This window comes from Aedes aegypti, chromosome 1, assembly GCF_002204515.2.
Source record: "Aedes aegypti strain LVP_AGWG chromosome 1, AaegL5.0 Primary Assembly, whole genome shotgun sequence".
In the NCBI taxonomy this organism is placed as follows: Eukaryota; Metazoa; Arthropoda; class Insecta; order Diptera; family Culicidae; genus Aedes; species Aedes aegypti.
In genome coordinates, this window is record NC_035107.1 from 167,082,845 (window position 1) to 167,098,750 (window position 15,906).

Below are 15,906 nucleotides of genomic sequence, written 5' to 3' on the forward strand. Positions count from 1 at the left end.
ATGACGGAGTATCAGAAAAGTTTGCGTCGTCGGTTGAACAGATCTGTCTCGGATGACGAGGATATGGAGTGTTTGTTGATTTCTTCCATAGGAAAAATCAACGAACCGTGTTTTCGATCCGTTTTGATCGAGGGTATCCGTGTCGAAATGGAGATAGACTGTGGAGCTGCAGTTTCTGTCGTCAGCAAGGAGACGTACGAGGGAGAATTCGGCGATATACCATTGCAGAAGTGTACGAGGAAGTTAGCGGTGATCAACGGAAGTCGTTTGGTGGTTGAAGGACAGATTCCAGTGCATGTGGAGTTGAACGGAAGACGGAAATCCGTTAAACTGGTTGTTTTGCGCTGTGGAAGTTTGTTTACACCGTTGCTTGGACGTGATTGGTTGGATATCTTTTTCCCTGAATGGAGGAATGCGTTTGGCAGTGGTACAAACCTGAACCAGCTGTCGTTGCCGACTTCAGAGGAACGTGTCGTGAATGATATTCAAAGTAAGTTTGCCAATGTTTTTGATAAGTCTTTGTTTACTCCGATAAAAGGTTTTGAGGCAGATCTAGTGTTGAAGAAAAGTACAGCACCGGTTTTCAAGCGTGCGTATGACGTTCCATTGCGTTTAAAAGACAAAGTTGTTGAACATTTGGAAAGTTTGGAAAAAGATGGCGTCATAACACCGATCGATGCGAGTGAGTGGGCATCACCGGTGATCGTTGTAGTGAAGAAAGACGGCGGAATCAGGATGGTGATCGACTGCAAGGTTTCGATCAACAAGGTGATCATCCCGAATACCTATCCGTTACCGTTAGCACAAGACATGTTTGCTTCACTAGCTGGTGCTAAAGTGTTTTGTTCCTTAGATCTGACCGGAGCGTATACACAGTTGTTGTTGTCGAAAAAGTCAAGAAAAATCATGACAATTAATACGATCAAAGGTTTGTTTTCGTATAATCGTTTGCCACAAGGTGCTTCTTCAAGTGCTGCAATTTTTTTTTTTTTTTTTTTTTTTTTTTTTTTTTTCATCTTTTTAAAATACATTGTACATAACTACACTTCCAGTGAGAATGTTCAATTCTCTTTGAAGGAAGCGTTATACCTAACAACTACTATTTTACAATCAACTTACAAAACACAAGTATATAATACAAAATTTGATTATTTTATCCCAGGCTGCTGGATAGCAGTTCAAGGCTGGATCATTGAGCGATGATTTCGTCGGTTGTGTCGAGAAACGGCTGGGTCTGATACTTCCTCTAGATCACCTCTCCTACAGTCCGATGGACAAACGGTTTATAGACGGCTGAATGTGGACGTTTTCGCTGGAACAATTAATTATTTATTAGGCGCGCAGCATCACTGGCTTCGGCCAGACATATACCAGTCTCTTACCTGGAAGAGCTGAATTTTCCTCTCAGCCGAAAGATGAGCGGTCCACGGATGAGGTCTTGTCATGAAGGGCTAGATTCTCCTCTCGGTTAGCGGGCCAGCGGTCGTTGCGCCACTGGAAGAGCTGGGTTCTGCTCTCAGCCGATAGATGAGCGGTCCACGGACGACTGTTCGGAGCACGTTATGGTTGGCGGGGGAAGCGGTCGATATACAGGAAGAGCTGGATTCTACTCTCAGGCAAAGGATGAGCGGTCCACGGATGAATCAGAAGGCTAGATTCTCATCTCGGTTGGCAAGCAGGTGGTCGATGCGCCTCTGGAAGAGCTGGATTCTGCTCTTAGCCGAAATATAAGTGGTCCACGGACGACTGTTTGCAGCACGTTGTGGTTGGCGGAGAAGCGGTCGATATACTGGAAGAGCTGGATTCTGCTTTCAGACAAAGGATGTGAGGTCCACGGATGTATCAGAAGGCTGGATTCTCCTCTCGGTTGGCGGGAAGGCGGTCGATGGGCCTCTGGAACAGTTGGTCAAACTGATTAGGCGCGCAGCATCACTGACTTCGGCTAGACATATACCAGTCTCTTACCTGGAAGAGCTGGGTTCTGCTCTTAGCCGAAAGATGAATGGTCCACGGACGACTGTTCGCAGCACGTTGTGGTTGGCGGGGGAAGCGGTTGATGTACTGGAAGAGCTGGATTCTGGAAGAGCTGGATTCATACCTCTTAGCCGAAAGATGAGTGGTCCACGGACGACTGTTCGGAGTACGTTTTGGTTGGCGGGGGAAGCGGTCGATATACTGGAAGAGCTGGATTCTGCTGTCAGACAAAGGATGTGCGGTCCACGGATGAATCAGAAGGCTAGATTCTCCTCTCGGTTGGCGGGAAGGCGGTCGATGGGCCTCTGGAACAGTTGGTCAAACTGATTAGGCGCGCAGCATCACTGACTTCGGCTAGACATATACCAGTCTCTTACCTGGAAGAGCTGGGTTCTGCTCTCAGCCGAAAGATGAATGGTCCACGGACGACTGTTCGCAGCACGTTGTGGTTGGCGGGGGAAGCGGTTGATGTACTGGAAGAACTGGATTCTGGAAGAGCTGGATTCATGCCTCTTAGCCGAAAGATGAGTGGTCCACGGACGACTGTTCGGAGCATGTTTTGGTTGGCGGGAGAAGCGGTTGATATTCTGGAAGAGCTGGATTCTGCTTTCAGACAAAGGATGTGCGGTCCACGGATGAATCAGATGGCTAGATTCTCCTCTTGGTTGGCGGGAAGCCGGTCGATGTGCCTCTGGAACAGTTAGTCAAACTGATTAGGCGCGCAGCATCACTGACTTCGGCTAGACATATACCAGTCTCTTACCTGGAAGAGCTGGATTTTGCTCTCAGCCGAAAGATGTGTGGTCCACGGCGATCGTGCGCAGATGTCCGGTTAGCTTACAGATGAATTCTTGTTGTGAAGGAGCTTGCCCAAATATGCTACAATCGGCAGTTTCCGGCACATGTTCTTTGACGGTTTTCCATAATGTTGTGTTTCTCATATTATGTATCTGTCCACTACAGTACGTATTTTGGACTTCACTGCAAGTTTGAATTTCCTCGCGTTTTGCTCAAGCTTCAGAGCAACTGGTAACGAATTGAAACTTTTCCTACTGAAGTAGGAAACCGATCTTTTGGCCAACTCTGTATTAGCACGCGAGGTAACCAAAACTGTTGCGTTCCTTAGCGAGTATCTATGCGAAACTCGTTCTATGTTCTGATTATGATGGGCCTCTCTGTTAAACATGTTGTTGTGAATTTGGAGCAAACACTGTAATTCTCGCAAGGCAGGGATTGGTAATACTGATGACGGACTGTTTCTATATAAATCCACGGTCGAGTGGAGCCTTGGTAACTTGAATACAGTTTTCAGACAACGGTTCTGGATCGTTTGTAATGGTTTCAGTCGAGACTTTGCCGCTGCTCCCCAAATCGAAACAAGGTATTGCAGTTTATACTGGACAAAGGCATGGTACATGGCCAACAACGATTTCCGTGGTAAGAACTTGCTGACCTTCCATAGTAAACCGCACGTTGAGCTAGTTTGTGTTTGCAGTATGTTTATATGATCGCTCCATGTAAGCGTGGAATCAATTGTTAGACCAAGATGCTTGAAACACGAAACTTTTTCTATTGTAGTCCCTCGAACCATTATATCTCCATGTAGCGAAATGTTCCGGCGAGGTGAGTGCAATATCATATATTTCGTTTTGGATAGGTTCAATGACAACAAACTTTCATTGAAATAATCCTGAAGTTTCATCAAATCCTCCTTCATGTGGCGCACTATGTCATTTGGGTTTGTATTTTTATACGATAGTGAGGTATCATCCGCGAATAACCGTGGCTTCCCGTGCAAATTCAGGTTTGGTAAGTCGTTTACGTATAGAAGAAACAAAAGAGGACCGAGATTGCTGCCTTGTGGAACGCCAACCGTTAATCCACGTTGTGAGCTAATTGTCCCATTTACATACACGAACTGAGTTCTTCCGGTGAGATAGCTGCGTATCAAGTTGTTAGGTGTTCCTCGAATTCCGTAGTATTCCAATTTTTTAAGCAATATGTCATGGTCGATAGTGTCGAAAGCCTTCTTTAAGTCAAGGTAGAGTACCCCAACCAGTTCCCGAGAATCCATAGCTTCGTAGACCTCGTCGATCAACTCACTAGTTGCTGTGAGGGTACTGGAACCTGTCCTAAAACCGTACTGATGGCTGTACATGATATTGTGCGTACGCAAAAAACTTAGCAACCTCGTTGCAAGTAGTTTTTCAAATAACTTGCTCAAGACAGACAGCACAGATATTGGTCGGTAGTTATTGATATCAGTTTTGGATCCTGATTTGTGGATAGGCGTCACACGTGCTACCTTTAAGCAATCGGGAAAGACTCCTGTGCTAATAGCTTGATTGAAGACATCGCGAAGCAATAATGAGAAAGTCCGATGATGATCTTTGACGAATTTTATCGGTAAACCATCTGGTCCACTGCTTTTATTGACATCCAAATTTCTTATCTCGACCACGACCTCTTGCTCACTTGCCGGACGCAATTTTTCAACGTGTGATGGATCAAGTTTTGAAAGGCATTGATGGTGTTTATTGCTGTCCAGAGAAGGTCGAGACGATTCGTAGAGCCGAGGTTCCGAACAACGTCACCGAGCTTAAGGCATTTTTGGGTTTGATAAATTACTACGGTAAGTTTATCCCTAATTTATCCTCACGTTTAAGCTGTTTGTATCGTTTACTCAAAAAAGACGTTAAGTTTGTCTGGACCGATGAGTGTCGTCGTGTGTTTGATCAAAGTAAGCAATCGTTGTTGTCTTCAAAACTTTTAGTGTTTTTCGATCAAAAAAAGCCTGTCGTTGTTGTGACAGATGCTAGCAGTTATGGGTTAGGTGGCGTGATAGCTCATGAAATCAATGGAGAAGAGAGGCCCATTAGTTTTACCTCCTTCAGTTTAACTAAAGCACAAAAATCCTACCCAATTTTACACTTGGAAGCGTTGGCCGTTGTAAGCACTATCAAAAAGTTTCACAAGTTTTTGTTTGGACAGAAGTTTACTGTGTATACCGACCATAAGCCGTTGATAGGCATATTTGGCAAAGAAGGCAAAAATTCGTTGTTTGTGACGCGTCTGCAGAGATATGTAATGGAACTGAACATCTACGATTTCGACATTGTTTACAGACCGTCATCAAAAATGGGTAATGCAGATTTTTGCTCAAGGTTTCCTTTACCAGTTGAAGTGCCAGTTTCATTGCAACAGGAGTTTATCAAAAGTTTGAATGTTTACGATGAGTTTCCTTTGGACCATGTTTTAATTGCAAAAGAGTCAGAACAAGACGAGTTTATCCAAAGAGTTGTTTCATACATGAGGCATGGTTGGCCAAAAAAGTTGGAACGTTGTTTGTTGGACGTTTATCCACAACATCAAGATCTCGAACTGGTCGATGGTTGTTTATTGTACCAGGATCGTGTGTTTATTCCTGCTAGTTTGCAAAAGCAGTTGATGAAGTTGTTGCATCGGAATCACTCAGGAATCACCAAAATCAAGCAGATGGCAAGAAGGACAGTTTACTGGTATGGCATGAACAGTGACATTGAAAGTTTCGTCAAATCATGTAGTGTGTGTTGCCAGATGAATGCAGTTGCAAAGCCAGTTTCAAGTTCCTGTTGGATTCCTACAACAAAACCGTTTACACGTATTCATGCAGACTTTTTCTACTTCGACAAGAAGGTTTTCCTGGTCATTGTGGACAGTTTTTCAAAATGGATTGAAGTTGAATATATGAAGTTTGGAACAGATGTCAGGAAAGTCATATCAAAGTTTATGAGCGTTTTCGCTAGGTTTGGGTTACCTGACGTAGTAGTTACTGATGGCGGACCACCGTTTAGCTCGAAAGAGTTCATCGTTTTCTTCGAGAAACATGGAGTGAAGGTGATGAAGAGTCCACCGTACAACCCATCGAGCAACGGTCAAGCGGAACGCATGGTCAGAGTAGTGAAGGAAGGTTTGAAAAAGTTTCTTTTGGATCCGGATATGATTGGTTTGAGTACTGAAGACATGGTTTCGTACTTCTTGTTTGGTTACCGGAATACTTGTTTGGAAGATGGACAATCGTTTCCGTCCGAGAGATTGTTTAGTTTTAAGCCTAAGACGCTGTTGGATTGAATCCATCCTAAGAATAGTTTTAAACATCATTCGACGAAGCCCAAGGAAGTGGATAAGCGTGTTGTATATAGTCCTAGTCGTAAGAAACATGACTGGATTGACAAGTTGCGTCCTGGAGATACTGTTTATTATAAAAATTTCAGACCTACGGATATAAGACGATGGTTAGAAGCCAAATTTCTCAGACGTATCTCATCAAATGTTTTTCAGGTTTCCGTTGGAGGGAGAGTCTACTCTGCTCACCGAAATCAGCTGAAGCTGGTTGGCACCCCAAAGCGCCGAGGTTTGTTCTTGGGGAGGAGCGAGAGGAACCAACGCAGAAAACGTACTAGAGAGGACGATGACGATGACGATAGGTTTAGCGACGACGACGAAGAGGACTTTTACGGTTTTCCTTCGGATTCATTCATCTACAGTGACGGGGGCGGTCGTAACGGTGTTTCAAGCCGTAGTCCTGAGGCGGAGGTTGGTGTTCCGCGCCGTCGAAGTGCGTCACACGTGGAAGAAGATGTACGAAGATCGTCAAGTTTGCCAGTTGAGGAGGTTGAACCGCAGGCTGGTCCGTCGCATCGAGCTGTGTGCCAGTCGTCACCATCGAAGAGTCGACAACAGAGTGTCAGGCGTTCTAAGCGACCTAAGCGTCTGAAGAAGGATGTCGATTACGAGTACTATTGAACTGTTGTGTTTGTTTATATGCCATGGAGGCATTCAAAAGTGAATTAGTTTATCGGCAGTCATGTTTTGCCGTGTTCTGTGGTTTTGGTAGTTTTTACCGATCAAATTGTTTAGACGGCAGTGAAGTTTCGCCGTAGTTTTGTTTGAAGTTTTCGGAAGTCGAGTTTTGCCGACAGTCAGTAGAGCGGCAGTCAGGTTTTGCTGCGTATTCATTGTAAATATGTTTAAAACTAAAAGGGGGAGAACTGTAGCATCCACCCTAGCTACACCACTGGCTGTCTGGTACAGCAGTGGAGATCGTGAGAATAAAAAGAATCAGTTTATCTACTGACTGCACACCCGAACAGACGCGCGTTTCATATCATTACGTTTACCGTATCACAGTCTCGGTCATAACTAATTAATTACCGTTTAGAACCCAATCTCCCACGTTATATTACACACGGGGGTCGATTTACGCACATTCGCTGGCTTTATGTCTATGCTAGTTTCAGCTGCTTCGGACGTTACCGTCACATCGGATTCCAAGCAATCGCTATCGGGCCGTGGAGAGCGTGGAAAAGATAAGAATTTCCTCAATACTCATGCCGTAAGCGAAAAGGATTCGAAACCGTTTAAGCAAGAAGAGGAGTTACAAAAAACAGACGTCAAGGAAGTGTTGTGTTTGACCTGTAACGGGCGTAACCATAAGGTGAAGGACTGTGCAACGTTCAAAAGATGGGACCCGGATACCCGCTGGAAGGCGATTCAAAATCATCATTTGTGTCGCATTTGCCTAGACAAACACGGACGGCGTCCTTGTAAGCTACAAGTTATTTGCGGACTAGATTGGTGCCAGCAGCGACACCATCAGTTACTGCACTCCAGCAGTCAGAAACTCCTACCCCCAGCTAAAGAAGGCCAAAAAGCTGTTAAGCAGAGCGATAACCCTGGAGAGAGGCTTAATGCGCACCATGCTACAAAAAAATCTACACCATTTCGAATCCTTCCCGTAAAGCTATTTTGGAAGGGGAAATCTGTAGAAACCTTTGCGTTTTTGGATGACGGATCGAAGATGACTCTAGTGGAAGAGTCGATTGTAGAACGGTTAGGCATCGATGATGGTGAACCACTCCCCCTTTGCTTAACTTGGACTAGCAATGTGACTCGCCAGGAACCAGATTCTCAACGTGTTTGTCTGGAAATTTCCGGAGAAGGCAAAAGCGAACGGTTTTCCCTGAAGGATGCAAGAACAGTTTCTAGCCTCAACCTTCCGAACCAAACGCTGAAGTACGGGGAACTAGCCCGACGATATACGTACCTTCGTGGTCTTCCAGTAACCAGCTATGAATCAGCCACACCTGGCATTCTGATTGGCTCAAACAATGCTAGCCTGACCGCAACGCTAAGCCTGCGTGAAGGTCAACTAGGTGACCCTTTGGCCAGCAAGACTCGACTCGGTTGGTCGATATACGGGTATACGGCTGAAGGAGAAAAGGCAATGAACTTCATCAAATCCGAAAAAGCCGGGCAAGACTAGGCTAGTTTGGGATGCTGCTGCCAAGGTAGGGGGTGTGTCTTTTAACTCCATGCTGCTCAAAGGACCCGACTTGCTGACACCTTTGGCTTCAGTGCTATGCAGACTTCGGGAAAGGCCGGTAGCAGTCAGCGGAGATCTGAAGCAAATGTTTCACCAGTTCAAAATCCGCCAACAAGATGCTCACAGTCAGCGGTTCCTCTACCGGGAGCACCCATCACAACCGGTTAAAATATTCGTGATGGACGTCGGTACCTTTGGGGCCACATGCTCTCCCTGCCAAGCCCAATACATTAAAAATCGTAACGCGGAATTGGCATTCCAACTCAGACGCCCTTCTGCGACGGGTCGGGGAACCCAGGGGAATTCATTCGAAGGCCATCAGCATCGATTTGGAAAGCGAAGCGGAAAGAGTTCTAGGCCTCCTATGGTTGCCGGAGGAAGATTTTATTGCATTTGCTACTGACTTGCAACTAGAAGGTATTATACCGACGAAGCGAAACATCCTACGTTGTGTCATGAGCCTGTTCGACTCACAAGGTATCTTGTCACACGTAACGATACAAGAACGTATGATCATTCAGGACACCTGGCGCAAACAGACGCAATGGGATGACGAAGTCGTTGAAGCAGTCCGTATGCGCTGGCTTCGATGGACGGAGCTGTTTAGGAAGGTCGGTCGAATGAGACTCCACAGAGCCTACTTTCCAGGATACACTGCGACTGAGATTGGTGCAGTAGAGCTGCACGTTTTCACGGATGCGAGTGAGGAAGCATACGCATGCACGGCATACTTTCGGGTAGTTATAATGGGAAATGTGTATGTTACGCTGGTGATGGCTAAGGCAAAAGTAGCACCTTTGAAGTCTTTGCAGTACCTCGCCTGGAGCTGATGGGAGCACTGCTAGGAGCAAGGTTAGCCAAAGCAGTGAAAGAATACCACACACTTCCAATATCCCGGCGAGTTATGTGGACGGACTCGAAGACAACGCTGGCGTGGGTTCAATCATAGCATCATCGCTACCGACAGTTTGTGGCTTTCCGAGTGGGAGAGATCTTGAGCAAGACAGAAGCCGCCGAATGGAGATACGTTCCCATGCAACATAATCCAGCCGATAATGCAACCAAGTGGGGAAAGGGACCTAGCACGGATGTAATGTCCCGATGGTTCCGCGGACCCGACTTCCTCTATAAGCCAGAAATAGAGTGGCCGGAGCAAAGATCGGCGCAGTCGCAGGAGACGGATGAAGAATTGAGGCCCTGCATGGTGCACCAACAGAAACTATTTGAAGATATCTACAATATCTGCAATTTTTCGAAGTGGGAACGCTTACTTAGAACAGTCGCATACGTTCACCATTACATTGACAACTGCAAGCTTAAAAGGAAGAAAGAGAAGCTGACCATGGAGCATCTGCAGCAGAAAGAGTTGCGAAAGGCAGAGAATAGCCTGTGGCGCACAGTACAGTCATCAGCGTACCCAGATGAAATCGCTGCTCTGAAGCAAGGAAACGGGATCTCGAAGAAGGATATCGATAAGACTAGTCCAGTATATAAACTCTCGCCGTTCTTGGATGAGCACGGGGTCATGCGAGTAGACAGTCGTATCGGAGCAGTCCCATACGTTACGTACGACTTCAAGTTTCCGATCATCCTGCCACGAAACCATCAACTTACCAAGCTTGTCATCGACTGGTATCATCGTCGATATCTACACGCTAATCACGCAACGGTACAAAATGAAGTTCATCAACGCTTCCACGTCTCCAATCTTCGATACGTCAAGTCACGAAGGAATGCCAGGCTTGTAAGATCGCCAAAACAGTACCAACCATACCAAGGATGGCTCCTCTTCCAGAGTCACGTCTAGCAGCCAAGGAACGGCCGTTCTCCTACGTCGGGCTGGATTATTTCGGACCTATACAGGTTCGTATAGGGCGTAGTTGTGTAAAACGATGGGTCGCGCTGTTTACGTGCCTCACTGTTAGAGCCGTGCACTTGGAGGTGGCTCATTCCCTGTCTACGGAGTCTTGCAAGATGGCAATTCGTCGGTTTGTGGCGCGTCGTGGATCACCTGTCGAAATTCGATCGGATAATGGCACCAATTTTCAGGGGGCCAGTCGTGAACTGCGAGATCAGATTGGGGTGATTGGTCAGAAACTGGCGGAAACCTTTACAAATACGAATACACGATGGGTTTTCAACCCACCCTCTGCACCGCACTTTGGAGGTTCATGGGAGCGACTTGTAAGATCCGTCAAAGTCGCACTCGGTTCACTGTGCGGTAATCGAAACCCGGACGATGAGACTTTGTTAACGGTCCTGACGGAGGCCGAGTCTATAGTTAACTCTAGACCGTTAACCACCATCCCTCTAGAAAGCGTTAGCCAGGAGGCGCTAACGCCGAATCATTTTATCCTGCTGAGCTCGAGCTGAGTTGTGCAACCTTCAACAAAACTGGCAGAACCGGCAAAAGTAACGCGGACCAACTGGAACATGGCTAGACAGCTAGTGGACCAATTTTGGCGGCGATGGATCAGTGAATATCTGCCGACGATAGCTCTAAGAAGCAAATGGTTCGGCGAAGCTGCGAAACTGAAAGTAAACGATCTTGTGCTAATCGTGGATGAAGGTCAACGTAACGGGTGGATGAGAGGTCGGGTAGTAGCTGTGATTCCGGGAGCTGATGGCCGAATTCGCCAAGCCATGGTCCAGACTACCAAAGGATTGTTCCGGCGCCCGATGACTAAGTTGGCAGTACTCCAGGTGCAAGGCGATAGTAACACAGAAGCGGTAGACAGACCGGAAGTGCGTTACGGGTTGGGGGATGTTGCCGACACTGGCAGTACTGGGAATTTGAATTGCGAATCGATCCACAAGACCCCCGGTCGGACTTAACACGCATCGACTGACAATGACCGTGCGCAAGGCTCGATGCGTGCAAAATGTCATGATAAGGGGAGAGTGATAATTTGCGAGTCATGTAGACAGCAGCAGTTGAACGGAAGAAATTTGTGCTATATTATCGAATTTTTGAATATCCTATCGAGTCGATTGATTGTACCTAATTACTAGTTTGCTCTGTAAAGTGAACTAATGTTCAGAGACAATTTGCATATTGAATTATCATAGGTTTGTTTCTTAAATAGATTAGCTTAGTATCATCAGGAGTTACCATATTTTTGTCTGCGGTCGCAAGAGAACGATATTACAATCGTAGGTTCTAACCTATTCATATAGATACATGCCTAAGATTAAAACATGATCCTCCCCAATTTAGAAGAATTTCTCTATAAGGAAACACGTATTAAGATTGTTAGAGTAGAAATAACTAAGGAGACCAGTTGTGAGTAGCAATGAATTCGATAAAGTTACACCATTTAATAAACGTTATTTCCTGCTTAAAGAACTCGGCACAGAACAACACCAGTGCAGCTTCTGTTAAGAGGTCCGAAATCTCCCAACACTCGGTATGAGTAAGAGTTCAACAAAATGCGATGATTTTTTCTGGTACTCTCTCTCTCTCTCTCTCTTGTTGCGATGCTCACCTTTACTCACGCTTCAAAATAACTCTTGACTGTCCCGCCCGAACAAGGCAGTCCTCGGGGAGTTGTAAGAGTACTCTTTTTGATGAAATTTTACTCCGTTATGTTTTGTGCTGCCTCTTCCTCGCTCATTTTTCGTTGCCTCTCTGCTTAGCATTTTTTCGCTCTCTCGCAAAGAGGCAAAGGCAGCACATTGCTCTAGAGTATGTCATCGAACTCTGACACTGTTGAGGAGTATTATCAAGCCTGGCGATTTGGGACGTATTTGAGGTTATGTCCAACTTCTGTATGAAGGTCACCTGTGGTGTACTTGTGAAAACATGTGCCCATGCGCAATATTTAAATTCGGTGCTAACACATAGCACCTACCAAATAGTTATGCTTACGCGCGTGAAAGACTGCATCGAACCGTCGCCCCATTGGGGGCACAGTTCGATTGCAATATGTTCGTTTGCTATGAGCCATCCACTTGATGGACTTTAATTGTCACGCGCTGACCAAAGCACAAATCACTCCAGAAGTCTTCCGATAGACCCTATGTAATTGTAAAATGTAGTGCGACACTTTTGAAGTGCTGGACGGGTATAAAATACCCCTGACCAGCCAAATACAGCAGTTCCATTCGATGGTCTCAGATCATCACTTAATTGAGCCTTTTAATTAAGTAAAATATCACCACCATCCCGGATCCACCACTAAGTCTACTAGTAGGCAAGTAGCCTACCTCACACCACTGTGTGTCGCTTTACGTTCGTTTCTCGGTTTTACTATATTCGTGGTATGTATCTGAAACATAAAGCGCTCAAGTAAAATTTTTCTTCAATACCAAAGTAGTGATCCAGTATGAGGAAAGTGTCATTGGAATAATTGAGCGGCACATTTTTCCGTACGGAAAAATGACAGCTCCATTTGATTTTCACAGCAGGCGTTACCGAGAAGGAGTTCAGACCGACTAGCGAAAACGACTTAAGACTAATTGATTTCACCGCCTCCAAGAATATGGCCATTCGTAGCTCCTACTTCCAGCACAGTCTTCCATACCGATACACTTGGGAATCACCACAGCAGACAGAATCACGAATCGATCACGTTCTGATTGATGGACAGCACTTCTCCGACATTATCGACGTCAGGACCTATCGTGGCGCTAACATTGACTCTGACCACTATCTGGTGATGGTTTAATTGCGCCCAAAACTCACCGTCGTTAACAACGTACGGTACCGACGACCGCCCCGGTATGACCTAGAGCGGCTTAAGCAACCAGATGTCGCAACTGCGTACGCGCAGCACCTCGAGGCTGCATAACCGGAAGAGGGTGAGCTGGATGAAGCCCTTGTTGACTACTGGAGAAAAGTGAAAGCAGCCATCAACAATGCAGCTGAGAGCAACGTCGGATACGTGGTACGGAGTCGAGGAACGATTGATTCGACGAGGAATGTAGGCAGATTCTGGAGGAGAAAAACGCAGCGCGGGCGGTCATGCTGCAGCAAGGAACTCGACAGAGCGTGGAACGTTATAGACGGAAACGGCAATAGCAGACCTCTTTCGGGAGAAAAAAAAAAAAAACGTCGACTGGAGGAGACGGAGTGCGAGGAGATGGAACAGCTGTGCCTGTCTCAAGAAACACGTAAGTGCTATCAGAAGCTCAACGCATCCCGCAACGGCTTCGTGCCGCGAGCCGAGATGTGCAGGGATAACGATGGAAGCATTTTGACGGACTAGCGTGAGGTGATCGAAAGGTTAAAGTAGCACTTCGACGAACACCTGCATGACGCTGAGAACACAGGCAATGAAGGGCGAGACAACGGAGGAAATGGTAAGGATGGTATCGAGGCTGAACTCATAAAGTTGGACCTGGAGAGGCTGGCCATTTGTCTACACCGGCTGATAGGCACAATCTGGGAAGCAGAACAGCTACCGAAAGAGTAGAAGGAAGGGGTAATATGCCCCATATACAAAAAAGGCGACAAGTTTGATTGTGAGAACTTTCGAGCGATTACCATTCTAAATGTGGCCTTCAAAGTGTTGTCCCAGATTATGTTCCGTAGTCTGTCAACTGTAGTAAAAGAGTTCGTGGCAAGTTATTAAGCCGGCTTCGTTGACGACCGATCGACAACGGACCAGATCTTTACTGTACGGCAATTTCTCCAAAAATGTTGTGAATACCAGGTAATTTTCGTCGATTCCAAGGCGGCATACGATAGTATCGACCGCGTAAAGCTATGGAAAATCATGGACGAGAACAGCTTTCCCGTGAAGCTCACGAGACTGATAAGAGCGACGATGGAAGATGTGCAAAATTGTGTGAAGGTTTCAGGCAAACACTCCAGTTCGTTTGGATCCCGCCGGGGACTACGACAAGGTGATGGACTTTCGTGCCTGTTGTTCAATATTGCGCAAGAATATGTTATGCGGAGAGTGGGGCTTAGCAGCTAGGCACGATTTTTACGAGATCCAGTCAATTTGTTTGGTTCGCGGATGATAAGGACATTATCGCTCGAACATTTGAAAAGGTGGCAGACCTGTACACCCGCCTGAAAAGCGAGGCAGCAAAAGTTGGAATGGTGGTGAATACGACCAAGACAAAGTACATGCTAGCTGGTGGGGACGAGCGCGACAGGGCTCGCCTAGGTAGCAGTAACGGCCGACAATAACGTTAGACGTGAAATACGGAGGCGGATCATCAGTGGAAGTCGAGACAAGAAGCTGTGGTCAAAAAAGATTCACACCCGCACCAAATGTACCATGTACAAAATGCTCGTGAGGCCGGACGATGCTCAAGCACGACTTGCAAGTGCGTGGAGTTTTTGAACGTCGGGTGCTTAGGACGATCTTTGGCGGTGCGCGAGTAATCGGTGTGTGGCGGCGTAGTTTTTTGTAATTTCGTAGGTAGACAAAAAGTTTAGTTAGGAGAGGGCAATTGCAAATGAATAACACTTCTCCTTTCTGGCCTTACGTCCCAACTGGGACAAAGCCTGCCTCTCAGCTAAGTGTTCTTAAGAACATTTCCACAGTTGTTAACTGAGAGCTTTCTTTGCCAGTTGACCATTTTTGCATTTGTATATCGTATGGCAGGTACGATGGTACTTTATGCCCTGGGAGTCGAGAAAGTTTCCAACCCGAAAAGATCCTCGACTGGTGGGATTCGAACCCACGACCCTCAGCTTGGTCTTGCTGAATAGCTGCGCGTTTACCGCTACGACTATCTGAGCCACTGTAATGAATAACAATTGCCGAGAGAACATTAAGTTTTATTTCGAAGTGTAAAATGTATACTCAAGTTGATTAAGCTAGGAAGTTTTAGAATAAGCTAGAACAATAAATAAAAATAAAAAACATCACTTTCCTCTTTGTACTAGGTAATTTTTCCCGTGTCTTAAATTTAGCATAATTGAAAAATAACCTTTTTGACTACCTGCATAAAACTTTTGCTTTCCCGGGTAGAGAAGAGTTGGGAATGAATAACAAAATTTATCGCCAAAATAGAATGTTTGAATGTCAAAATTTGTTATTTGTTTGTTTGAAATAAGAGTCAACAAAATAACAAAAATAATAACTAAGTTCGTGCGGCATAAAAGCTAAATAATATCATATTTTGCCATTGTAATAATAAAATAATAACAAAACTAGATTCAAATGTAAATAATAAAATATGTTATAATTTAGATATTGATAACAATATAATAACTAAATAAGCTATTCAGTGTAGATCAAAATAATGGTGTTTTAGTTCCTTTAATTGTATACCTCAATTAAGCATTATTGAAAAATATTGTTTTGCTTTTTAAATCTTCAATGAACATCACACGAATAGTAAAATGGCAAAATTCGATGTTGCTTTCTCCTCAAGAATTATTTGAATACAGATTTAAAATATCAAAATAATGGCACATTTTAATGTGATGCCGATCTTTGTTATACTTTAGATATTTAATGTTTTTTAGTATTTTTGCACAAATAACCAATTTTATCATGATAGTATATTTTGTTATTGGTTAGTTATTAGATGATTTTTAGGGATAACAGACCAATGACGAATTTTGCTATGATTGTATGTTTTATTTTTGATGAGATATTCAAAGT